Here is a 26868-nt window from a genome sequence, read left to right as displayed (position 1 = left end):
TGTGTAATCAAATAAGAGTATGACTTGAGTCTAGGAATGAACAATTATTAAAAAGTATAGTTACTGATATAAATTCCCCTTTTCTATTGCTAAACATTCTCACAAATTAATAAAAAGGCACCAGATAGACATTCTCACAAATTAATAAAAAGGCACCAGATAGACATCTGATCTGAGGAAGTGGGTCTGGCCCACGAAAGCTCATCACCTAATAAACCATCTTGTTAGTCTTTAAAGTGCCACACAGTCCTGTTTTTTGTTTCAGCTACACCAGACTAACACGGCTACATTTCTATCACTATAAATAATGTGACTGTTTTATAGTTTTTGCTGGAAATTAGCTTACTACATTTTCTAAAACTTGATGCTAGGTGGAATAATATTGTCATTATTAAAATCCCATCATATGTCATGTAAATTCTAATTTTAAATTATTTACTGACATTTTTTAAAGATATGCTATAGTTCAAAATGTCTCCTGGCCTATATTATACTGGCAATCAGATTAAACGATCACAAGTGTTTCCTCTGTCTTTATAATCTAGAAAAATCTGACTTTGGATCCAGATTTGGATTTCACCCCCCGGCCACACACACACCAAAAATTGGATTATTCAGATCCTTGATTTTAGTTTATCCCCTTTTCAAAGCTTTATTAAAACAAATTAGACAAATAGAGAAACTTGTCAAGTGAATTCTTACTTGTCAAGTAAGAATACATGTTTTCCTATCAGCAAAGTCTGCCTTCTTCAAAATGGGAAGGTCTTTCAAATGCCTCTTCATATCATTTTTTGATCTTCTCCTGGAGGTCAGATCAAAGCGTACAAATGTAGGCACAGAGATGTCTAATGCAAAGGGGACTGAGCTTTCTTTAGATCCTGTGATTGACAGCTAAGGGTCTGCACAGTGACAGTGTCACTTGAGAGACCTAAACTTTTTTCCCAGGTTTTCTGCAGTCTCTGGTGTCATAGGGGGACAACCTCCTGTGGTACTGCCAGGCTCCTCACTGTCAGGGGGCTAGGACCTGGACTAATTCATTGCAGTGCAGTTTAATTAAACTGCACCGGAGTTGTTTCCTTGGTAAAATAAGTGTGGGAAGAGAATGTGTGTCAAAAGAGACATGCCTCTTACTGTGTGTGCTTTATTGTTACACCAAAGCTAATATATTGTGGGAATTCCCATGGAGTCAATGATAAACTGTATTATCAAGCTCCATAAAATAGGCATTCTACTAGTGCAGGTTACTGTAGCCTGCAATTCCATTAATCCTCCTAATTTATTATATTATAGCTGTATGTGAGGTCTCATAAATTTATTATAGCCCTTTCATCTTGATAAAAATGCTTGTTTCTTCTCTCAAATGAACCCCCTTATCATTTGTTGCATCTCTAAAAAATAAATGTAACAGGCATTTGTAAGAAAATACAGTTACTGCCTGAGAAACGTAAACTGTATTTGACATGTCTTCTGCTCTTAAATTAAAGCATTTTATTAAACCTTGTTTACTGAGTACAAATGCCAACATATAAAGGACAATTGAATTTTTCATCCACTTTTGACTTCTCTATAAATAGCTGCAAAAGATTTTTTGTTTTTCTTGGTTACAAAAAAAATTAATGGAAACCATCAAAAGCAGTATATGTTGGTACCTTCCTTTTTATGAAACAGGCCATTTTGTTAAGCTACCACATTACATTACTGTGGGAAATTGATCAATTAAGAAAATATAAACTCCTCCCTGAAGAGGTTTTTAATATGATTGCCAAATATTTTAGTTTAAACTGTAAGTGTATTAAACAAATATTAATTTAGATAAATCAGAGTGATGGAAGTTTGAGTGACAAACTCTGTCTATCTGGAGTTCAAGTACCAATTGCAATTTATTTACACGTAGGTGTCTTGGCCCGCTACAGCCCAAAGAGTAAGACAGAAGGCGGGTCTTAGCCCCAGTCTAAAGGAAGGTCTTGCATCGGGTCAGGTACCAAAGCAAGTAATATCAAATCTGGTTAGCAGTTGCCTTCTTGGACCTACATTGTTGAAAAAGAATGCTAACATTCCTTTCTAGCTGCTTCCTTGCTGACTTACATACCCCAAACAACAGGGAATTAAGTATCTGCTGCCAGGACAATTTATTAGCACCCAGCACTGTGCGCTTACTAATCCCACCAACCATGTAAGCAAGTGCCTGGGAAGCAGATGATCCTGAAAATCTTCCTTCTAGCTCTTTGGTCAGTGCAGCTAAAAGCTCCACTAAGTTTGTCAGACAATTTCTTTTTAGCTTTAGGACAGCTGGACAGTCACATCAAAGTGGTCACTTCACACTGCAACAGAGCATTTTATACCTGCTAGCTCCCTACTTCCCATGATGTCTTTTTAGTAACAGACTTCCTGCTGCAGTTGCACTCTCTTGACAAGATCTTAATAGAACAATTCTATCCTCTCCCACAACTGCTAAAGCATCCACTTGTTAAGCCTTCCATTCATTCATAGATACAAGGCTTCATGGGGAAGTCTAGGTTGACTGGGGGAGGTCTAGATTGGATATTAAGAAAATCTATTTCCTTAGGAGAGTGGTGAAGCACTGGAATGGGTTACCTAGGGAGGTGGTGGAATCTCCATCCCTAGAGATTTCAAAGTCCTGGCTTGACAAAGCCCTGGCTGGGATCATTTAGTTGGAGTTTGTCCTGCTTTGGGAAGAGATTTGAACTCCATGACCTCCTGAGGTCTCTTCCAGCCCTAGGATTCTAAGGCTGTTCCTCCTTAAAAGGCCTATAAACCTACAGAAAGCACCAGATACATCAGGCAACAGGCAATCAAAACCAAAATTAACAGTCTTTTAACAGTCAGAAGTAACCTAATGCTTATTCATCCTTAAACAAGAAGGCCCAGTGATTATTAAAGAAACAAAAATTATGAGAAAAAAGTAGCTGCTGTCTCTGAACATAACTGCAACCCAAGAGCCCATAAGGCTGGGATTGATCAAAGTACTCAGTATAGCAAAAACTGGCATTCTCCTCACAGGCTTCCAAACCCAGTTTAATGTGAACCTACTAACAATGCTGCTTGTACCTACAGTGAAGAGAGATGATCTTGTTCAGAAGTGCTAAATGTACTGAACAAGAAAATTTACACCTTTGGGTTTGATAACACAGTGAATCAACTGATCAAAGTCTCCAGAAGGCCAGATCTGGACAAGTAGTAAAACTAGTGAATCTATAATTTGTTAAGCGTTAATTCTTGTGAAAAAAGATCATTTTCACAGAAGAGAAAAAGTGTCTGCAGGAGAGGGTTTAAAATGTGGAGATTTGTTTAGTTTTTCTTCAAAAATATAGCAGGCAGACAGGCATGAAAGGGCCAGGGAAAGTTCTAGGCAAATGCTGGACAATGAAACAAAGATACAGAAAGCTTTAGAAATAAAGCACATTTTCCTTATTCTAATTTCCTATTTCCTGATTAGAAGAAAACAATCCTGTCTGTTTACCATTGTCACATTTTTAAGCCAAACAAGTACTAAATCTGACTATGTTTGTAGCTGAGGATGTTTCAGAAGAGGAGTTAGTTACATTATTACCCAATCCCCACCCATTGAGAACTTCCTTGAAAACTTGGCCTTCAACAGACAGGAGATATTGAGGCCCACAAAAGCTCATCACCTATTAAACCATCTTCTTAGTCTTTAAAGTGCTACACAGTCCTGTTTTTTGTTCCAGATATTGGATGTTATTTACATGTTGCATTAGAAAAGAGTGAAACTGAATGCAGGTTAAGTTGAAGAAGAACTTCAATAAACTCTGTGCACTGCACTATGCAGCCAACTTGCTTCCAGCCTAACTCCTCGCATTCCCAGTTTCCACCCGTGTCTCATCAATCACAGTCCTTTCAGAGACTATGGGTGCTCTGACTACAGTCCCACCGATTGTGATACATCTTCCCTATGTTAGGAACATTTAAACTAACATTAAAAACACACTTGATACCTAGTCCCCCTTTGGCTAGAGGCCGCTAGCACATAATTGAATAAGGGTATTGTCTTTACCACAGATTACGTTGTCTCTGAGGCTGTGTCCAGACTCAGGGTTTTTTTCGGGAAAAGTAGCCTTTTTCCGAAAAAACTTCCCCTGCGTCCAGACTCAAGCCGCGTTCTTTCAAAATTAAATCGAAAGAACGCGGCTTTTCTTTCGATGGCGGTAAACCTCATTTCACGAGGAAGAACGCCTTCTTTCGAAAGTTCCTCTTTCGAAAGAAGGCGTTCTTCAATGTAAATAGGGCTTCTTCAAAAGAAAGCATCCAGACTCACTGGATGCTTTCTTTCGAAAAAGCAAGCCGCTTTTTCGAAAGTTCAACGTGCAGTCTAGATGCTCTCTTTCGAAAGAGGCTCTTTCGAAAGTATCTTTCGAAAGAGCCTCTTTCGAAAGAGGCTTGCAGTCTAGACATAGCCTGAGATAGGTTGCTCCTGGCCATGATTGCCTGTGGAAGAGACTAAATTATCTCTGTCTCCTCCTTCCCTGTGGGGGTTAGCTTCTGGATGGTTCTGTATCTCACTATGCTGTGATGTTCCTGGCCTCTCTCTGGATGCTGTGTGTGCTGGCTTGTGTCTGCTGTTCCTTTGGAACACTTGTCCCTCTTGTCACCTCTTATTGTCTAAGAAATATTTGTTATTGTCTGTGCATTGGTATTGAAAAGCTTGTCATTCTCTGTCATGTTCTTGTTCAACTTCGGCACCGTGGCTCCTTTCAGTTATAAAGAGGCTATCACCTAGAATTGTTTTCATCCCAGGCAGTCCTTCCAATGCTTGAGTGAATCTTCTCTGGAACATTTCCAGTGTTGGGCTTCTGTCCATTGGCATATGGAACCCCCTGGATTGACCAAATAATGTTCCAAAGGTTGTCAGAATATTGGATTTTTTTCCAGGCTTTAGCTGGCACAACCAAGTCTTCATATCACAGACCATAAAGATTCTGGCTTGTGGACAGTGGAAAGTGGCACCTTTTCAATTACTACTTCAAAGAGTTTGGGTCTATACAGGGCATAATTTGCCTGATGGCTTCTTTTACCCCCACCACTACCACCGCTATCCTACATACCCTATTTGTATTGGACTCCACAGGTGCTATGGTACCTCTGCTCTGCAGACTTGTGAGCTCCTTGGCATACTGGATTACATAGGCCCATTGGATTTTTCCCTTGAAGCAAGCACACAGGGTCCATTGTGGGGGCTAATTACAGTAGCAGGTTTTCTTCAAAGCACCATTGCCTTTGAAAGCATCCCTATTTGCTTCCAAAACTGTCTCCATTGTGTGGTGATGCCCGCTATTTCTTCTTGCATTGGAGCTATAAAATTCAGACATTGCACTCTGATCAGATCCATGGCTTGGATGGCTGAATTCCCCAAGAGGGATCTGTGCTCCTTACCCTTCCCCACAAAGTTTCCACCACAAACTTCTGTTAATACCTGCAGTGAGGCAGAGTGGCCGCCCATTGACCCAAAGGTCAATGAGATCTCTTGGGCAAAGGCTGGCCCCACCCTCTCACGTGCCTGGAAGTCAGGAGGCATGGCTACTACTATAAACGGCTAGCCCAGGAGCTCAGTCAGGGTCCAGCTACCAGAAGAAATAGATGCCTTCCCTGTGCTCCTGAGCAGGGAGGATAAGAACTGGCCTGGACCACCAGGATCTCTGACAGCTAGGGCTCATCTAGACTACGGGGAATAGTTGAAAGAAGAATTTTCATATCTTCTTCTGATCACACTTCAAAAGTAGAGCTTTCGAAAGTGAAAGTAGTTAAGACGCGGCTTTTTCGGCGAACCCTCCCTTTGTCTAAAAGCCGCTCTTCCTCAAAAAAGGAGGTTTACTGCTTTTGAAAGTGAGATCGGAAGAAGATATGCAAATTCCCGTGGAATTTGCATATCTTCTTTCGACTGTTCCCTGTAGTTTAGATGAGCCCTTAGTGACTGGGAGGAAGGTCAACTGCTTCCAGAGCTGACAAGCTCCAATACCCCATCAGACCTGCCAGAGGCCCAGGTATGCATGGAGGGGGAGAACAGAAGTAGCCCAGGGATAGCCGACATTAGTCAGGTTGCTCTAGAGCACTGGTCAGCGTGTTGCGGTGCAGATCCCTGCTGACCCAGTAGCAGGCTGTTCGGATACTGTTTGGAACACAGTGGAGTGGGAGGGACTGCATTCCCCCTGCCACCCAATCCCTGGTGTTTGTCAGATCTCCACCGAAACAAGGAGACCCAATTGTTCCTTTTCCTTACTGACTGTTTGTATCACTGCCCAGCCCTGCACCATGGCATGGGCCTTACTGACTGCTTGTATTACTGCCCCGCCCTGCACAAGAGCCTGGGTCTTACTAATAGTTTGTATTACTGTCCCGCCCTGTACCAGGGCCTGGGCTACAAATTGCATATCTAGAGACTGTTTGATTGCTGACCCTCCTGAACCAGGGCCTGGGCCACTGAATTCTGCGTTTCCTGCCCTGCCCCAGCCCAGGACTAGAGTTTGCCAGCCCGAATAGGGCAACTGTTGTATTAAGTCCGCTGGTCTGACCCTAACTCTAACCCGAGCCCCCAGACTATGGGAACTTAGCAGACATAGGTGGAGTGGCTGCCCATTGACCGGGAGGAGGAAGAGCTCCTCTGTGAGCCCCAATGGGCTACAATACCCATGTGTTATTCAGTCAATTACTATGAGGTCACATGTTGTTGTGGTCTGCATTATGTTTTAATCATTATAGTGTGCTTGCTCTTTGTAATGGGTGTGCAAGAGCCAATTCACTCAATAACATTTTAATAGGCGCTTCCCTATATATTTATAGGGAAGCGCCTATTAAAATGTTATTGAGTGCATGTGTGGAAGACGGTATTGTCCTTGTTGCTTTCCTGTTCTTACAGCCTGGACCTGATATGTTCTCAAACTCAGAGATGTCTGATGTGCCCCTTCTTGTACAAATCTGACCAAATCTTTCTGAGAGCTTCCTATGCTCTTGCACATACTACTAAAATGGTTCAACTTGCCACATTCTTTGTATGTTGTCCTAGTGCAGGGCACTTGGTTTTCTGCTCCTGATGTTTGCTACAGCAAATGGTACTCACTCTGGACGGAGCTCTGGTCACCTTCCCTCCTTTGCTGCTGTCTCACTGCACGTACTATAAAGTCTGTTGTGCCTCTCAGGGCTTCGATCTTGTCTTGATACTTCTATGGCAGTCCCCAAGTCTAAGCATCAGTCTGATGGGAGATCATGTTCCTGGAGCAGCAACTTCTGTGGGTGGCAATTCCAAGTGCTACAGACTTTCCTGGCCCAAATTAGGGAAACTTTCAAGTCCCCAAAACTGCATGTAGCAGCCAGTGGGCAACTTTAAGCATATGGATATGCACTCCCCAACAGCCAACTGAGACCCTACTGGGTTGGGCCCCTGTAACAGGGCAGCTGCCCTGTACTGGCCCCTTTAAGAGCCAAACCCTGGCCTGGAGCAGGCCCGGGGAATTCAGCCCAGCTGGGCGGCGTTGGCCAATTAAGGCCCAGCTGGGAGCTATAAAGGGGAAGGGCTGCTTCAGCACAGGGAGTGTGAGCCTGGCTGCCGAGGGAGCAGGACGCTCTCTGGAGCTAGGGCAGGGCTAGAGAGTTAGGCTGGGCCAGGGTGCTCGGACAGCCAACCGGCCAGCCTGCTAGGCCTGCGGACAGGCCCGCTGGAGAGACACCAAACCCCCAGAAGGGGGGGCTCAGAGCGAGTGACTTGGGCACTGCCGGAGGGCAGTGTGGCGAAGAGACATATGTGACTGGAAGGGGTCCAGAGGGGAACGCCCGTGAGCGGAGGCCTGGCCAGACGGAATGGACTGATTCCGGGGACAGACGACGGACCCCTGCTACGGTGGTGAGTGACCCCCTCGCGCCCCCTCACAGCCCCAAATGCTCTGAGTTGCATTTAGACATTTCTATATATGACTACTGTACTCTGTGAAATAGTTGTTAGAGCACAGTGATTGCATCTAATATCCAACAAGGGTTCAATACAACAGTCAGGCTATCAGGAGCAAGTGGGGAATTGCAAATGACATTCAGTCTGAAAATTCAGAGCATCCTTTTGTTCTCCATTTCCAAAACTCCTGTCCTTCTTAAGGCTTTCATGGAGCAGGATACCTTAGACCAAATCACTTACACAGGCATCAGCACTTGGCTCCACATTATGACTGAAACCTCAGTCTTCATACCCTTTCTCTAGCACATGTCTGGCTCATCAAGCTAGGTCTCCATCTCAGCTCTCCTCAGGCAAAATCAGATGTCAGGACACACACATTTGCTGAGTCCATGGGCCAAATGTGAGCTTTATTTCATACACATGTGATCTCTGCCATCCCTATGCTTTTTTCATTCTGGGACTGAGAGGTGTGTTATACCCACTTTTTCCATCTCTAGAGGCACACATTTCAAGTATCCTCAAGGACTACAGAGTTAATGCATTCTGGAACACTAGTTCAATATCTCTCTCACTTCTTAATGAAACTCAGACTCCTGGAAACACGAGAATTGCCATGTTACACACAAGCCTCTAGCTTCCCCCTGCAGTTACTGCCTTCTATCAAAAGCAGTTGCTCTCCTATGTGAAAAAAAATTGCTCTTCTGATTCTGACAACTCTACTGCACAATATGGGCCTTTGCCAAACTAGTTCGTAGAATTTGAAATCATTCTGCAATGTTAGTACAATAATAACAGAAAAGAGAGTATGGAGCCGAAGCGAGTCCAGAGTCCATCAATTCTGTGGGAGAAAGGGTATGTGCTATTATGCAAATAAAGCCTGGGAAAGCACTAGGGCAGAGAATGTAACAGCAGAATTGTTCTATGTTATTGGTGGTAGCAGTATTGATCTCAAGTGGAAAATTTGCAACGGTAGTTACTGCTCTTACCAAAAAAAAGGGGGGGGGGCATAAGACTTACAGTCTTATCACCTCCATGATATTGCACACAAAGCCTTGCTCTAGATTATCCAGGATTTCATAAAGCAAAAATAAAAGCAAAACTCCTACCACCTGTTTCAAAGAGAGCACCCATGCTCATATTGCAAGCACTTATCACTGAAAAATACAGTAAATAAAAGTCACCCATTAATCATGTTGGTGTTCCACCAGCAACTTAAAAGCATTTTATATAACCTAACAAGACCACCTTTGTAGGACAGAGGGATTCCAGAGCTTCTCACTGAATCATCACAAATCTGTTGTCAAAAACTGATGATGGTGCTAACAGCAGCAGATAACAGCGAGTGGTTTTCCACTGGGTAGCGTGGGAGACAAAGATTTATTCTGTCTCCAAAGGTTTCTCAACATGTACACAGAATTAATTATGAGACAAGCCCTGGAAGGTTTGGACAGAGTGGTAGGAACTGGGGTTTGCACAGCCAGATATTCTTATTAACCCTCGGATGTGCTGATGACATTCTTTGCTACAACCACATATGCAATGTAACAAATGTTGGAATACCATTAGTCACGACAGTCCCTGAATCAGGTGAAAACACACTTCATGTTCATGGACACAGTCAACATAAGCAGGAGACAAACAGACATCACATGAATGTACACAAGACTGTACATGAATTCAAACGTCCTGAGCTCATACATCTCCAATTAAGGAAATTGTTCAAAAGAGATTGGAAAACGACTAGAAAAGAGTCATCCAGACATGGCTTCTCTTGCAAAAGTTTGGAAAAACTGAGACATCTCAAAAGATATGAAGGTTTGAGAGGTGAAAAGCATAGTTTTTTCAACAGTGAGATTTACAGATGTGGATTATGAAAAACTAATGCTGTTGACAAAAAAAAAATGTAAACCTTTGAGATGTGCTGGGAAAGATTCTTGAGTATCTCCTGGTTGAAGAAGATGACAAATGCTTATTTTAGAAACATTACTGGAGGGAAGCAGACCCTGCTGTCAGAAATCAACAGGCATAAACTTACTTTTTTGGTGACATTGGGCAATGAAAAGGAAAAACTCTAGGAAGTTATAATGGAAAGAATGGGGGCAGGTTATCATAACTGTGCATGACCACCAAAGTGATGAATGGGTGGTGTGCAGCAGCTCACAGGGACATCAGCTGCTGAGTACTTGATGTTAGTGATGGACCAAGGTGGCTTGCAAAAATTCTACTGCATCCCAGTATTCAGACATAAGTAAAATAATTGTATTCGCTTACTCTGCAGAGTAAATGTCTCAGAGGGGTTGCGTTGTTAGTTTGTAACTGTAAAAGCAATGAATTCAACACTATCAACTTCGGCTTGAATAAAGAAAGATCTTAACTAGCTAAGGGTATGTCAACACTACAAAGTTAATTCGAACTAACAGACGTTGATAGGCGCTACACAGGCAAACCGCTAGTTCGAACTTAAGCAGAGCGCTTAATTCGAACTAGGTAAACCTCATTCTACGAGGACTAACGCCTAGTTCAAATTAAGGGCTGTGTACCCACTTAATTTGAACTAGTGGGAGGCTAGCCCTCCCCAGCTTTCCCTGGTGGCCACTCTGGGCACCACCAGGGAAACTCGTCTGCCCCCCTCCCGGCCCCGGAGCCCTTAAAGGGGCACAGTCTGGCTACGGTACCCGTGCCAGGTGCAAGCCTGCCAGCACCCAGCCAGCAGACCCTGCACCTGGCACGGCACGAGCCAGCCACCCGCTGCCACGCAGCCCTCCTCCTCTTCCCAGGACCAGGCTGGCGGCTCCCAGGAGCCTGCCCAAGGCCGCAAGAGGCGGGCGCCCGCCTGGTCTAGTGCGGAGATCGTGGACCTCATCCACGACCTCCGCACTAGGCACAGGAAAGTGGCTGTCTAGGGCAGGATAGCTGCCAGCCTGGCCACCCAGGAGCAGGTTTGCATGAAAATCAGGGTGGTCCAGTGAGACCCCCGACCCTGAGCTTAGAATGGCCGTACTGGGTCAGACCAAACGTCCATCTAGCCCAGTAGCCTGTCTGCTGACAGCGGCCAACATCACGGACCCTGGAGGGGATGGACCGAAGACAATGACCAAGCCATTTGTTTCGTACCATCCATCTCCAGCCTTCCACAAACAGAGGCCAGGGACACCATTTCTACCCCCTGGTTAATACCACTGCACGGACCCAACCTCCATGACTTTATCTAACTTCTCTTTAAACTCTGTTCTAGTTCTAGCCTTCACAGCCTCCTGCAGCAAGGAGTTCCACAGGTTGACTATTTGCTTTGTGAAGAAGAACTTTCTGTTATTAGTTTGAAGCCTGCTACCCATTCATTTCATTTGGTGTCCTCTAGTCCCTCTATTATGGGAACTAATGAAGAACTTTTCTTTATTCACCCTCTCCACACCACTCGTGCTTTTATAGACATCTATCATATCCCCCCCTCAGTCTCCTCTTTTCTAAGCTGAAAAATCCCAGTCTCTTTAGCCTCTCTTCATATAGGACCTGTTCCAAACCCCTGATCATTTTAGTTGTCCTACCCTCTCTCTTCCCCTCTCCCACCTCCTTTTCCCAGTCTCCCCGAGTTTTGTTCAATAAAGAGAGTTTCTATTTTTGAACACGTGTCCTTTATTTTGTACATCAGGAAGGGGGGCTAGGGAGGGGTAAGTGGAAGGAGGTGAGGGAGGAATGGGGTACGAGCCCCCGATGGGGAGGACTAGGGTGGCTCTGCGGGCTCCTTGGGGTGGAAGATCTCCTGCAGCCCCCCGACTGACACCCCCCCCCCCCCGGATGGCAGCCTGCGGCAAGTGCAGCCGGGCTGATGGCCGAGTGCTGTGATGTGCCGAGTGTGGGCATTCAGGGCACTCCAAGCCAGGACTGCTTTGCTGTCCCTTATCGCGTTAGACAAGTGAGCGGGGAACCCCTAAGAACTGTCTGTCCGGGATGGGGGTCGGGTCTCTTTAAGCACAGCCTTCGGCTAGCCTGAGACAGCAGCTCCACGCTCTAAGTCCTAATCTGATGCCCTGCCGGCACTGCTTCCGGCCATCCTTAACCGCGGTTCAGGGTCCACTCAATGTGGACATGCTAGTTCGAATTAGCAAAATGCGTTTTTAGGTCTAGATGCACTAGTTCGAATTAGCTTAGTTCGAATTAACTAATTCGAATTAAGTTAGTTCGAATTAGTGCTGTGGTGTAGACATACCCTAATGGACTACACAGTTAATTTCCCCTCTTTTGATATTTGCATCTCCACATCAAATGCTGTGAATGAGACATATCCACCAGAATTTAATTAGTCTCATTAACACTGGTCTTATAATTGACAGTTAAATGCTTTTGCGGTTACATATACCCTGGATTCTGTAATTTCCACTCCAAATCATCGGATGAAGTTGATTTTATCCACAAAAGCTCATGATCTACTAAATGTGTTGGTCTCTAAGGTGCAGCAGGGATCCACACTGTTTTTACTCTGCAGTGTCAGTCTAGAAATGCTAAGGACCTAGAATGTTGGGGTCTCCTGCCCAGAAGAGCCTACTGTTTACAGAACACCTGCTGAACACTCGCTGGGATAATATACAGCCATCACAACGTACCAGAGAGACAGTTTCACATCATGAATTCCTGTTGGAGCTCCTTTACTATTTACCATTATTCTGTGGTTACTGTCATGGCAGCTGAACTTCCTATTTCATTTCTAGGATTGGCTTAGTTTGAAAAGTCCATCAGATTTAGCAGCCAAACAAATCAACACAAGCAGAAGTATTTAGTCACATCAGTGCACTTCTTCAAATCCATATTTCAAATGGCAATTCTCCTTTGCTAGTGAATTTCACATCCAGCTATACAAAGGTGTCTCAAAGACAGGGTGATAACCGGCTATGCAGTAACTATTGAATAGAACCATAGTCTATTGTCATCTCCTGGACTTAGTTTGAAAAGCGTTTTTGGCAGTGAATATGGGATGAATTACAGTAATGGATTCACAACATGTTTTCCCATATGGAGAATACGTTAAACTTAGGGTGATCACATGTCCCATTTTTAAAGGGACAGTCCCATGTCTAAGGCCTCTAGCAGGTGCTCAGGACTCTCTGGCCTAAGGAGCTGGCCAGGAGGAGCCAAGTCCTGCATGTACCAAAGCCCCATATACTGCTGGCCTATGACAGCCTCTCTGCTCCTCAGACAAGCTCTAGAATGGCTGTAAGGGGCATGATTTTCAGCCCATTCCCATCCCAAACCTGCTGTCTTCTCCAACACCTTAGCACCCTCTTCACACCCCAGGTCCCTCCCTTAGGTCTTGTCCCCATGGAGGGTGGGGCTACTCCATTCCCTAGGCATCCTCCCCTGTTGAGCCATGTTTGCTGAAACCCCTACAGTCAGGTTCCCCGGGCCTTTTGTGCACAATGTATTCTTTGGGCTTAACACCTTTCAGCCTGCGCTGTAGCTGGAGGACAGGAGGTGGCCGGATTATGTCGGTGGCCAGATTATGTCGATGGCCAGCAGCATTCTGGAAGCTGCCTTTTGACACAGCAGGAAAGGACAAGCTGCTTTCATCTTCATGGTGGGGAGGACAAAAGAGCAGTGCAAAGACATGGACCAGGTCATTCGTTGCCTCTCACCTCACCTTTACAACTGGAATCAGCTCCTGTCCCTTTCCTCCCACACCATGCCAAAAGGCTGCTGCTGGCCACATTCTTTTGTGAACGCTGGCAGAAATCTGGAAGGGAGATATGTGATCCTACATTTCCCCTTCTCTGCATAGGCTGTCTCAGGAAGATATGGTGCCAGATACCAAAAGAGGCAGATCTGTCCCGGGAGCACAGCAAGGCACCAAGGGTGGAAAGCACTAGGCAGGGAGGGTGATTGGCTTTGTGAGAAGAGTGTGTGTGTGTGACATTTCTTCCCAACTGTGTGTGGGAGAGGGAGTTTCATCAGCCCTCCCTGTGTGAACCCTAAAGCTTTAAATATAAGAGGATAAATAAAAAGAATCCAACTATGCATTATTTCTTTTAAACAGAGGCTCAGCCAACCTCGATGGTTATTTGAACAGTTGAATGACTGCTTGACTATGTCTGGACTACATGGCTTCATCAACAGAGCCATGTAAAATAGTTTATTCGGCATAGTCAAAGAAGCGGGGATTTAAATAATCCCTGCTTCATTAAAATAAAAATGGCCGCCGCGCTATGCTGATGATCAGCTGATCTGGCACAGCGCGGCAGTCTAGTCGTAGCGCGGTTGACAAGGGAAGCTTTGTCGACCGCTTCGGTAAACCTTGTTTCACGAGGCATCCCGATAGATGTCTATCCAGCCTGCTCTTAAATGTCTCCAGTGATGGACATTCCCTAACCTCCATAGGCAATTTATTCCAGTGTTTAACCACCCTGACAGGAAGTTTTTCCTTATGTCCAACCTAAACTTCCCTTGCTGCATTTTAAGTCCATTGCTTCTTGTCATAAGAACGGCCATTCTGTGTCACAACAAAGGTCCATCTAGCCCAGTATCCTGTTTGCTGACAGTGGCCAATACCAGATGCCCCAGAGGGAGGGAATACAACAGGTAATCCTCATGTGATTCCTCTCCTGTCACCCATTTCCAGACAAACAGAGGCTTGGGACACCATTCCTACCCATGCTGGCTACTAGCCATTGATGGACCCAATCTCCATCAATCTATCTAGCCCTTTTTTGAAACCTGTTAAAGTCCTAGTCTTCACCAGATTCTCTGGCAACAAGTTCTAGAGGTTGACTATGCGCTGAATGAAGAAAAACTTCCTTTTGTTTGTTTTAAACCTGGAGCCTATTAATTTCATTTGGTGACCTCTAATTCCTATATTGTGGGAATAAGTAAATAAGTTTTCTTTATTCACTTTTTCCACACCAGTCATGATTTTATAGATCTCTACCATATCCCCACTCCTGATTTCCTCTTTTCTAAACTGAAAAGTCCAAGTCTTTTTTAACTTCTCTTCATAGCACTGCTCTATGCTGTCCTATCAGAGGCCAAAGAGAAAAATGTTTCTCCCTCCTCCTTGTAATACCCTTTTAGATACTTGAAAACAGCTATCATGTCCCCTCTCAGTCATCTCTTTTCTAAACTAAACAAGCCCAGTTATTTCAGTGCTCCCTCATAGGTCATGTTTTTGTTGTTCTTCTCTGGACCTTCTCAAATTTCTCCACATCTTTCTTGAAATGTGGTGCCCAGAACTGGGAACAATACTCCAACTGAGGCCTAATCAGTGCAGAGTAGAGCAGAATGACTTCTCCTGTCTTGCTCACAACACTCCTGTTAATGCATCCTAGAATTATGTTTGCTTTTTTTGCAAGTGTCACACTGTTGACTCATATTTAACTGGTAGTCCACTATGACCCCTAGGACCCTTTCTGCCGTACTCCTTCCTAGACAGTCACTTCCCATTCTGCATGTGTGAGACTGATAGTTCCTTCCTAAGTGGAGTACTTTGCACTTGTCTTTATTAAACTTCATCCTATTTGCCTCAGCTCATTTCTCCAGAGCTGCATCCCCCTTCTGTTCTGAAATGTGATTTGTCCTTTTCATATGTGTGTTTTTTTTTTTAATTGTATCCTTTGGTATATATGGTTGTGACTATTTTCTTCCACTATTTGATCTGAGGAAGTGGGTCTGGCCCACGAAAGCTCATCATCTAATAAATCATCTTGTTAGTCTTTAAAGTGCTACATAGTCCTGCATTTTGCTTCATCATTTCTCCAGTTTGTCCTAACCATTTTGAATTATGACTCTAAATTCCAAAGCACTTGCAATCCCTCTTAGCTTAGTTTCATCTGCAAACTTAGTAAGTGTACTCTCTATGCCAATATCTAAACAGTTGATGAAAATATTAAACAGAACTGGTCTCAAAACAGAGCTCTGCAGAACCCCACTTGTTATGCCCTTCCAGCATGACTGTGAGTCATTAATAACTACTCTGAGAACAGTTATCCAGCCAGTTACACACCCACCTTATAGTAGTCCCATCTAGGTTGTATTTCCCTAGTTTATTGATAAGAAGGTCATGAGACACCTTATCAAATGCTCTGGACTGAATAAACCAGTCCAGAGCAAAGTATCAATAATGTAAAAGTTCTGACCTTCCCCCTTTTTTCCAGCAGATAGATTTCTAAGGCACTAGATACACTTACCCAATAAGTATATATAAGGCTAGCTGTTAAGAGCATAACCCAACTAGTGCTGAGTGCCTTCATCTTTGTTTTAAATCAATAAGCATTGAGGAGGCTCAGTACCTGCTAACTCAGTGAGTCCTAATTTTTAAGGACAGGACTATGGACATGAGAAAAAGGATCAGGAGGCTATTAGAACCTTGTCTTCCAAGGAAAAAAAAGGTGTGTTCTTAACCTGAATTAACTAGGATTTTACTTCATGTTAGTTAAGACAAGGCACTCTGTAGTTTACACATGAGTGAGCAGGTCCAATAAATCTTAACTGTCCCTGCTAACTTATGTGAAACCGCATTGTCTTTACCAGGTTTTTATCTTCACTAGGTAATTTGTCTTAATTATTCAACTGTTTTTCTACTGAAGATGCACATTTAGAGATGGCATACATGTTACAACATGTACTTTACAGGTATTCATTGCCATAGTATCTAGGCATTGTGGTATATAGGACCCAATAATATCTGACCTTCAGGTATGACAGCACCCTTTAGAAAATGCTAACAGGCTTATTATTACTGAAAAAAATGCAAAGGTATTCATGTATTAAACGTATATACATTTTCTCTTTACTAGTCTGTAAAAGAAGCAACTATAAACTGGGATTAATTTTATGAGAATAAAGGAGAATTTTATTGATTGTAATATAGGGTGGTTTTCATTCATCTACAGCTGATACATTTTATTACTATTTATTTCAGTTTACAAAAATCAATGCACGTGCCCATTCCATGCACTGGCAACCTTTGTGTAATTTAATTTTCTATTTGCACAGTTAACCTGTATAAGTAGAGTCCTGTGTGGATACAAAATTTGTATCTGTATCCGCATCTGTAGCCACAAAAATGAACTGCAGACATCCATGGATTTGCAGGGCACTATTTATAAGAGATGGCTGCAGCAAACAAAAGCACTACCAGACAAAAGCATTTCAAGCATTAATATACTCCAGCCCTCAGCTCAGCTCAGCTCCACAAACATCTGGAAGAAAGCATGAACTTTGCAGCATGCAGTCCAAGGTTCTATCTGGATTCCGATAGAAGAATTAATTTTTAAGTTGAGGATGCTGCATGAAGAACAGCCTGCAAGCAGCCCTCTCCCTTTGAAAATTGAGGGGCTCCAAGGCAAATCAAGTCAGCTCCTCTGCTGATCAACTGTATCAGTGAAGCACGGGGAAAAAAGGGATTAATGTATGACAGTGCCTCTAGTCACAAGCAATGGTAACATGAAGCAACCTAGTCATGAGGCTTCCTTTTTGCTTGGAGTGCTAGAAACATCTTGTTTGTTTGTGACTGGAAATCTAAGGATGTGATCTAGTACGGAGAGGAAGGTGCAGGGAAGTAAAATGAGATGAACCATTCTGATAAAGTTTAGCTGATAGACTTTTAGGTCACATGTGTGATCAACCAGAGTAAGGTAGTTCCATTTTTATTGGCAATGGTCCTGAACCAGCCAGCTTGTAGTGACTCGTGAATTTAAATGCCCTCCGATACAGTAATTTGAAAAGGTTGTTCAATTTTAAAAACAACTGAAAATAAAGTTACTGCTCTCCTTGTGTGGAGAAAAAGTTCGGGAGAAAGAAACAGGATCAATAGAACTGCACGGTCAGGCAAGTTAAAAACAAAAATCTAATAGACTGAATACAGCTACATTACATAGTTAGGACTTGTGCTTCCTGCCATGGGGAAAACTCTAAAATTTTCATTTCTTTTGTGCTACTGCCACAAGTACTACTTAGTGGTGTTTTCTTTTTAAATGCAACTTTTCTCTTCTCTGTTATTTTATTAGTAAGGGCTTAACAGCATATTTGATGCTGGACAAAAACAGAGGAAGATAGTGACCCTGCCTCAAGCACTTTAATACATACATACATATTTATATTACATATTGAAATTAATGTTTCAGTCTTTTATAGCATGTAGTGTGCCTTAGGATTATGGCAAGAGCTTAGGCATTAGGACCTTGAGTTATTTTTCTAGCTCAGTTACAGATTTGCTACATGACCTTGAGCAAGTCATTTAGCTTCTTTGATTTAATTCATTCATCTGTAAAATGAAAATATAATATCTAAGGAGTTCTATCAGACTTAATGTTTGAGAACATGATAAGATCCCTCAGAACAATAGGTGTTGCATGTATTAGTCGTTCGGTATGATACTTTGTTTATATACATTTTTGAGAAAAAGAAATTATTTTCTTCATTTTTTTCCCATTCTTCATATGGGGCTTTGTATATGTTCTTGAAATACTGTTGAGGTCAGTGAGCAGCATACAGATCTCAAAATCAGACATTTCTCAACCCCTGATGTTGATGGTCGATGTTCCTAACAGGACTGACCAAACAACTTCCTTTAGTATTTACTAGTGCTGGTAGCTGATAGCAAATAAAACAATTCAACTTGTATTCTTCCTTGGGGGACAATTATTTCATCATCATGGGAAAGTGGGGAAAAAAGTTTGTAACTATAATCGCTTCTGTAAGCAGGTGTCTCAAGGGAAGTATCTTATTATCAGTCCTGGGGGATTTTTTCTATGGCTCCAAATGCAACAATTGCAGAATTCGTCCAGGACTATGTTACTCAATGCCCTAAATATAAGGCCATTCCTTTCTCTTCCTACACTCCTTCCCTCATTCACCACTTAACTGTGCTTAATCACCATCTACCCTCTGCACAGACTGATGCAGGAGTCTTGTGTAAAAGAAAAGCATGTGATCTTATAGTTAAAGAAAGTCATCATACATATGCACAAATGAACCAAAATATGATTGCACAGGCAACAATAATTCTGGAATTTCATAATTTTTGTTTACTTGAATTTTCATCATTTTTTGTATTGTCATTTGTGTCTTTTTAAAAAAGCAAGCAAGACAAAGCACTAGAGAGTATATTGCAGACAACAGCCCTGCCTTTAATTTCTATACTATCACAACAAACATTTCTCAGTTAACTCTGAAATCCACATGGAACATCTGACGACTTTCCACAAGTTGTTTTCTCTCTGCTTTAAAGCATGCAGACTGTTTTCCTATAACATGCTCACAAGCGCTTCTGCAATAAATAAATCCCAAACAAACCAAGATGCACTAGACATAAAATTTATTTTCACATCTCCACCCTGCCGCCAGGGCTGGTATGAGCCTTGTGTCTACACTGAAGAAGTCCTTCCAGGGGGTGGTGACAGCTCTCAGAAGAAAACAGTGAATGAAAAGGGTACATGACAGGGGGTTCTGTCTGACATGGACCTTAGCAGCATGGGATGGGCTGAGGGAATGGTTGAGGGAGTGAGCACAGCCTAGCAGGGGGACAGGGACAATCAACATTAATTCTCACCAACAGACATAGCTTTCTATCAACAGCCCAAATCAAAAAAGGTTTGATTTTAAAACCTAAGAAAAGGTTATGGGTAACAAAGCAGCCAATCACATAGCATGTTAGTAAACAACGTGCTCTATAATAAAACAGATGCTAAAACTAAGGAACAATGACATTCATTTTTTAGCAAAAGCAAGGTTATTTGCTTATACAGATCAGTATTTTTCAGTAACAAGATAACCTTGTTTCAGAGGCTGGTTTTGTATACTGTGGATTTATTTAAACCTGGTTGTTCTGGGGGCTATTGAGAATTTGCAGCAGCACACAGCAGCCGTATACTCCAAATTATGCGTCCAAGCCATTGAGACACTGTTTATGTGTAACTGACAAACTATCCCTTTATAGAACGACAAAGACAGGCTAAGAAGTCTTGTGGGAATTTTCCAGCATGTAAATTTCTGCTGTGGAATAATCTCTAAAAAGGATTTCAATCATAAGTAATAAATAATAGCTTAACTTCAGCATTTAGTTTTGGAGTTACATTCTGCAATAACCATTTACTTGAAAAATGAGGGTGCTGTCTTCTGTTTTGAGTATAAAATATCTCCCGTTGCTTAAGCAATGTTCTTTGGACTAAAGCAATGTTCTTTGGACTAAACTAAGAAAAAAAATACAGTTTTAGGGCATGTTTACACTAGGAAATTATTTTGAAATAACTGGAATCAACATACTAACTCCTGATTTAACAAAATGGAAATAGCATGCCCCCACTAAGGGGAAGCATTTAAATTAGTTAGAATTCTTTTGAAGTACTGCATCCACACTGATTGGAGCCTGCCTCAGGCTTAGAGCTAACCCAGGAGCACTCTGGGGAGGGCACCAGGAAGGCCGATACATCCTGTGGCTGCTTGGTCAGGCAAGCTGCAACATGTGCTTTCAGGGGCTCCTCTCTACAGCTCCGTCTCCCATGCCACTCCTCCACTGCCTCCCCCCTTGTGGGATGCAAAAGGGAGTGTGTGCTCTGGTTGCCCTTGAGGATGCTACAGCCCTCACACCATGGAGCCACAGCTGCTGCAAAGCAGTGCTAGACTCAAGGGCCTTGTGCTGCACCTCATGGCTCTGTATGTCCAGACTGCCCACACGCTGCTCCAGCAGAACGAGAACCTGGACCTGCAGGACATACCACAGCATGGACCACAGGCCCTGCTCACCCAGGTCCTGGTGCTGCTGCTGCTGCACATACTCCTTAATCCCCTACATTACGGAACACCGCTTCTGGCAGGAGGAGATGAGCTCAGACTGGTAGGACCACATTGTCATGCAGGGATGGGATAACCAGCAATGGCTGCAGAACATCTGCATGCAGAAGGTCATCTTCCTTAAGCTCTGCAAGTGGCTCGCCCCTGCCCTCAGGTGACAGGACACTCGCAAGCAACTCACCATCCCCGTGCAGAAGCGCATCACCATCGCACCCTGGAAGCTCATCACGCTGAACAGCTACTCCTCCATCAGGAAGCAGTTTGGTGTGGGGAAATCCACAGTCGGGGCTATGCTCCTACAGGTAGAGAAGGCCATCAACCAGGTGTTGCTACGGAGGGTTGTCACTCTGGGCAACATGGACTGCATCGTGGATGGCTTTGCTGCCATGGGCTTCCCCAACTTAGGGAGGGGGGACACCCGTACATGGCACACCCCCACCCTAATCCTGGCCCCCAACCACCAGGCCTTGGACTACATAAACAGGAAGAGGTACTTTTCCATGGTGCTGCAGGCCCGTGTGGATCACAAGGGATGCTTCATCGACATCAGCGTTGGATGGTTGGGAAAGGCGAACGACACCCACATCTTCCAGAACTCCCGCCTCTTCTGAAAGATGCACGCCGGCACTTTTTTCCCTGACCACACCATCATAGTTGTGGAGCTGGACATGTCCATTGTAATCATGGATGATGCAGCCTACCCCTTGCTCATGAAGCCCTACACAGGCAGCCTGGACCACAGCAAGGAGCAGCTAAACACCAGGCTTAGCAGGTGCCACATGTTCGTAGAAAGTGCATTTGGCCATTTAAAGGGGAGGTTCAGGAGTCTCCTGACCCGTGAGGACCTCAGCAAATGCAACATCCCTTTTGTGGTGGTAGCCTGTTGTGTGCTCCACAACCTATGTGAAAGCAAGGGGGAGACTTTTCTGCCAGGATGGAGGTCTAAGGATGAACAGGTGTCCAGGGAATTTGAGCAGCCAGACACCAGTCCACATCAAGTGTCTGTGCTCATCAGGGAGGCCGTGAGGGAGAGTTTTATGGAAGGCCAGTTGAGAGACTCTTCCCCATGCCTCTCTATGAGGGGCCCCTGCATTCCCCCTGTGTGCCTTTCCTCTCCCACTCCTCCCTTGCCCTACTCTCTCTTCCACCTTCCCCCTCCCCTGCAGAGAAAATAATAAAGCCATGTTTCTTGAAACAATAGGACTGTTTATGGGGGTGGGAGGCATAGAACAGAAGAGGGACTGGGTAAAGGACCTAGAATGGAGAAGGAGGTGGAAGGGGAACTCAGGAATGGGGCTGGGAGTGGTGCCTGCCTCCAGGTGGTCGAGAGGCTTCGGCTGCCCAAGAGGTCCCACAGCCCCATGTTCTGGAGTCCCGGTGGTCCCTGGGGGAGTTAGCAGGGGAAGCCATGGCAGAGAGAGGGGAGATGGCTGGTGGCCTGCTCTATGAAGGACACCATACGTGCCATCACTGGCTGTGTCCAGACTCAGGGGTTTTTTCGAAAAAAGTAGCCTTTTTTTCGAAAAAACTTCACCTGCGTCCAGACTCAAGCCACGTTCTTTCGAAATTAAATCGAAAGAACGCGGCTTTTCTTTCGACGGCGGTAAACCTAATTCTACGAGGAAGAACGCCTTTCTCGACGGAGATCCGTCGAAAGTAAGTGAGTGTGGACGGGGGGAGGCCTTTTTTTTTGAAAATATTGGCCTCCAGGAAGAAGCTCTGGTGGACAATCTGGGGCATGGGTTGCATGTCTGTGGTTCCTGTCTGCAGCCATTTCTTAAAGGGACAGGCACCCTCACAGCCACTTGTTGCAGAGAAGGAGCCAGAGCACACGGCTACTTTGCTGCAGCATGTCCCAGCCCCAAGACCGTCCTGGCCCTTCCACAGAGCCTTCTGGGGACCCAGCCAAGGGCTCCAAACGCCGGGCACCATCCTGGTCTGGCCCAGAGCTCAAGAGCCTTCTGGAGCTCTGGGGAGAGGAGGAGGCCTTACAGGCCCTCAAAAGCCGGCGGCGAAATGCCGACATTTATGGCCGCATGGCAGAAGCCCTGGCCCAGAAGGGCCACTACCCCCGCACCCAGGACCAGGTGCGCTCCAAAGTAAAAGAGCTGCGCCAGGGGTACATCAAGGCCAGGGAGGAGAGCTCCCGTTCTGGGGCAGCCCCCTACTACTGCCCTTACTACACCGAGCTGGACCAGATCCTGGGTGGCAGTGGTGAAGCACGCACACCACGGCGGTTCGTCCAGTCTGGATTGGCAGACCCCGTGGTGGACGCTCCCGAGCAGGAGCCAGAGCAGTCTGGAGACGGGGACATGGTGCCAGAGGAGGAGGACAGTGAGGAGACGGCGACCCTCACCCTGGAGCCAGTCACCCAGACCCCAGAGGCCTCCCAGGTGTCATCTGGCGCAGGAGAGGAAGCAGCAGGTGAGTACAGTGAGGTTGTGTAACACCCGGGGGGGGAGGGTAGGTGGGTGCACAGTGGGTGATGCACAAGGGAAACCTGTCATGCTCAGGCTGATGCCCAGGTCACACACAGTGTTACCTTCAGAATGTCTGATTCCCCTGTCTCAAGGAGAGGGCATGCCCTTTTGGACAGCTGTTGCACACATGACTGATTGTGATAGAAATGTAGCCGTGTTACTCTGATCTGAGGAAGTGGGTCTGGCCCACGAAAGCTCATCCGCTAATAAACCATTCTGTTAGTATTTTAAGTGCTACAGAGTCCAGTTTTTTAGGACTGATTGTGTCTTCTTCTTTTCCTCCACAGCCGGACCAGCCATGCAAGAGGGCCGCAGCACCCCAGCCCCACCTCCATCTCCATCTCGGGGACATGGGAGCCGCAGACCCAGGCGTGTCTATGCGGACATCCTCAGGCAGCACGTGGAGGCCGTGCAGGAGCTCAACTCCATCCTCAGAGAGAGGGCGGAGGCAGAGGATCGCTGGCGTGACCGGCTGATGGAGGAGCTGGTCCTGCAGCGCACGTCCCTGACTGCCACTCTCAGGGAGGTCTGCGGCTTGCCTGCTCCTGTGCCTGGTCCTGCTCCTCCAGCACCCCATGACCCCACCCCACCAAACCCCCCTTCCACAACAGCATCCCTTTCCCCCCTTGGACCTCCCTCTCCCCCAGCCCCCCCAGTTCCCCAGCCCCTCTCTCCCCCTGGCCCTCCTCTCCCCCAGGCCTCCACGTCCCAAGAACACCCCAGCCAGCCAACTGACAGGTGCACCACCCGATCCTGTGGCCATGGAGCACCCCGAACACGAGGCCCAGGCAGGAGAGGGAAATCAGGCAAGCACCGTGCAACCTGATCCCCTTCCCCCCTCCAGGTTTCAAGTCCCCTTCCCTCCTCCAGGTTTCAAGCACCCCCATCACCCCAGTTAAAGCACAAAGAAAGGGTTCAACAATATGTTTATTGTAAATAGTTTTGTCAACATCAAAAATGAAAAAAAGTTTTTTTATGTTTGCAACACGTACACTATTTTTTGAGAGATATTTAAAAAAATTAAACAGAACATATTATTTTGCAACAAACCCTGGTGTTAATGATTTCTCCAAACAGGGTCAGGAGATGGGTTGTGGAGGGAAGCTTCTATTGGGCCAGGGCCCAGTCCCCAGGCAGAAGCCCCTCAGTGCACTCAGTGGCCTCCACTTGAGAATTGCTCCCGTAGGGCCTCCCGTATGCCAACAGCAGACCGGTGAGCCTGGCGGATGGCAGCTGTCCGGGGCTGGGCAAAGTGCCTCTCCTGGCCATCAGCACCTCTACCCCACCCTGGTAGGAAGGCCTCCCCTTTCCTCTCCACCAGGTTATGGAGAACGCAACACGCGGCCACCACCTCAGGGATGTTGCTCTCCCCCATGTCTAGGCGTGTGAGCAAGCACCGGAATCTGCCTTTTAAACGTCCGAATGCACATTCCACCTGGTTGCGAGCCCGGTTAAGGTGAGCATTAAACTGCTCTTTGCTCGCATCCAGGTGGCCAGTGTAGGGCTTCATCAGCCACGGCATCAGGGGGTAGGCGGCATCAGCCACTATGCATGTGCACATCCCCAACCGCAAACTCGTGATGCGGGAAAAACGTTCCTGCCTGAAGCCTCCGGTAGAGGTACGAGTTCCTGAAGATGCGGGCATCATGTGCCCTCCCTGACCACCCAACACAAATGTCCGAAAACTGGCCACGATGGTCGACCAGGGCCTGGAGGACCATAGAAAAGTAGCTCTTTCTGTTGATGAATTGGGCTGCTCGATGGGGCGGTGCACGGATTGGAATGGAGCGCTCCTCCACAATTCGGGAAGCCAAGGGCAGCAAAGCCAGCCATGACGCTGTCCAGATCTGGTAGACAGATGAGCCTGTTGAGCAGCTCCGAATTGATGGCCCTCACCACCTGCAGAACGAGACAGACAACAAAATGTTAGAAGGGGTGCCTTATCTCTTAGGAGGAGAACCCACCACCCACCTTCCCTCTCAAACACCCGGGGAATCCCCTCCTCAGAACCCCCCCCCCCCAACAATTCAGGGTGAGTGGAGGAGCTCCCTCCCACTCCCACTCCACTTGGCCCTTCCTGACAGTCTCCCTTCCCCCCATCCCAAACTGTGACTGTCCCCAGACAATGACTTACCTCCATCAGGATGGATCCAACGGTAGACCTGCCCACTCCAAATTGGTGTCCCACGGAGCGGTAGCTGTCGGGGGTTGCCAGCTTCCAGAGGGCAATGGCGACCCTCTTTTCCAGGGGGATAGCGGGCAGCAGGTGGGTTTCTTGCCGTTGCAGAGCAGGGGCGAGCCAGGTACACAGCTCCTGGAAAGTGGTCTTTCGCATCCTGAAGTTGCGTAGACACTCTTGGTCATCCCAGATCTCCATCACGAGCCGGTCCCACCAGTCAGAGCTGGTGTCAAACCTCCAAACACGCCTGTCCACAAAGAAGTTTGGAGGCAAGGGCAGTGCGGCTGCTTGATGGAGGAGCCCTTCGTACCTCTGGTCTGGGTCCAGCTGGGGAAGTAGCCTCATGACTGTGTCATGCAGATGCAGCAACAGTTGCAGTATGATGGTGTGGGGCCATCGCCTGCCCAGGGGCAGCTCTGGCTCCATGCCACAAAAATGGGTCTCAAACAGAAAAACCTCCATAGAAAAAAGCTGCTAGGGTGTCCCAGGAAGCTGAGCACTCCAAACCAGCACTGCAATGCCTTGCTTACCTCCTCGAGGGACAGCAAAGGCAGCTGCAGGAGCAGAGCAACGGGTGTTCAGGAGTGTCCCTTTAACCACGCCGCGTCTCTGCAAAGGGCAGGCAGGCAGCAGCACCCGGAAGGAAACGCTGCCCCCATGCCCTGGCAGAAGCAGTTCCGGGTGGCTTTGAATTTCGAAAGAGCGTCCAGCAGTCAGGACGCTCTTTTTCGAAAAAGCGGATCGATTTTCCGATCCGCGTATTGTAGTCTAGACGCGCTCTTTCGAAAGAGGCTTGCAGTCTAGACATAGCCACTGAGGTGAGGGAGGAGCACATGGAATAGTGCTGGCTTGCCAGCTGGTCCCAGACGGCCTTCCTTTGTTCTTAACTCCTCCCAGTCATCCCGGTGCTTCTCCCAGTTGGAGGCCCACTCCTGACGCTCTTCCTGAAGCCCCCAGAAGAGGGACTGCAGACAGGCCATCTGAATTTCCTTCTGTGGCTCCCATGGAGTCGGGTGGATAGTGTGGGAGATGTGGGACACACCAAGCTCACAGCTGGCCTAGCTGTGAAGAAAATTTACAAGGACAGTCATCCCAGGAGACACTGCGTATGAAGCCTAGCCCTAATCTCTGAGCTGACACCAAAGGTCTCCGTGCAAACAATGGTAATGTGCTTTGAGTAAGGCCATATGTTGCCTAAACCATGGCCACTTTCCAGCAGGGGCACAGATGTCCTAGGGGAGCATCAATACACTCACAGCCTGGGGTCAAGCAGGAATGGAAAGGTGCTCGCTAGGCCAGGAGCCTGCAGGTGGGAGGTATGGACGATGCGGCTTTGCCTCCTTTTGTGTTCTACACATGCTGGTTCAGCTCTCATGGCATCCCACAGAGAGGGCGTGTCTACACAGCAAAGTTATTTTGGAATAACAGCTGTTATTCCGAAATAACTATGCGAGCGTCTACACAGCAAATATGTTATTTCAAAATAATTTTGAAATAACAGATGGCTTATTCTGACT

The sequence above is a fragment of the Pelodiscus sinensis genome, chromosome 5 (assembly GCF_049634645.1).
Source record: "Pelodiscus sinensis isolate JC-2024 chromosome 5, ASM4963464v1, whole genome shotgun sequence".
Taxonomy (NCBI): domain Eukaryota; kingdom Metazoa; phylum Chordata; order Testudines; family Trionychidae; genus Pelodiscus; species Pelodiscus sinensis.
The sequence above is the reverse complement of the archived record's forward strand: the minus strand, read 5'-3'. Positions refer to the sequence as shown.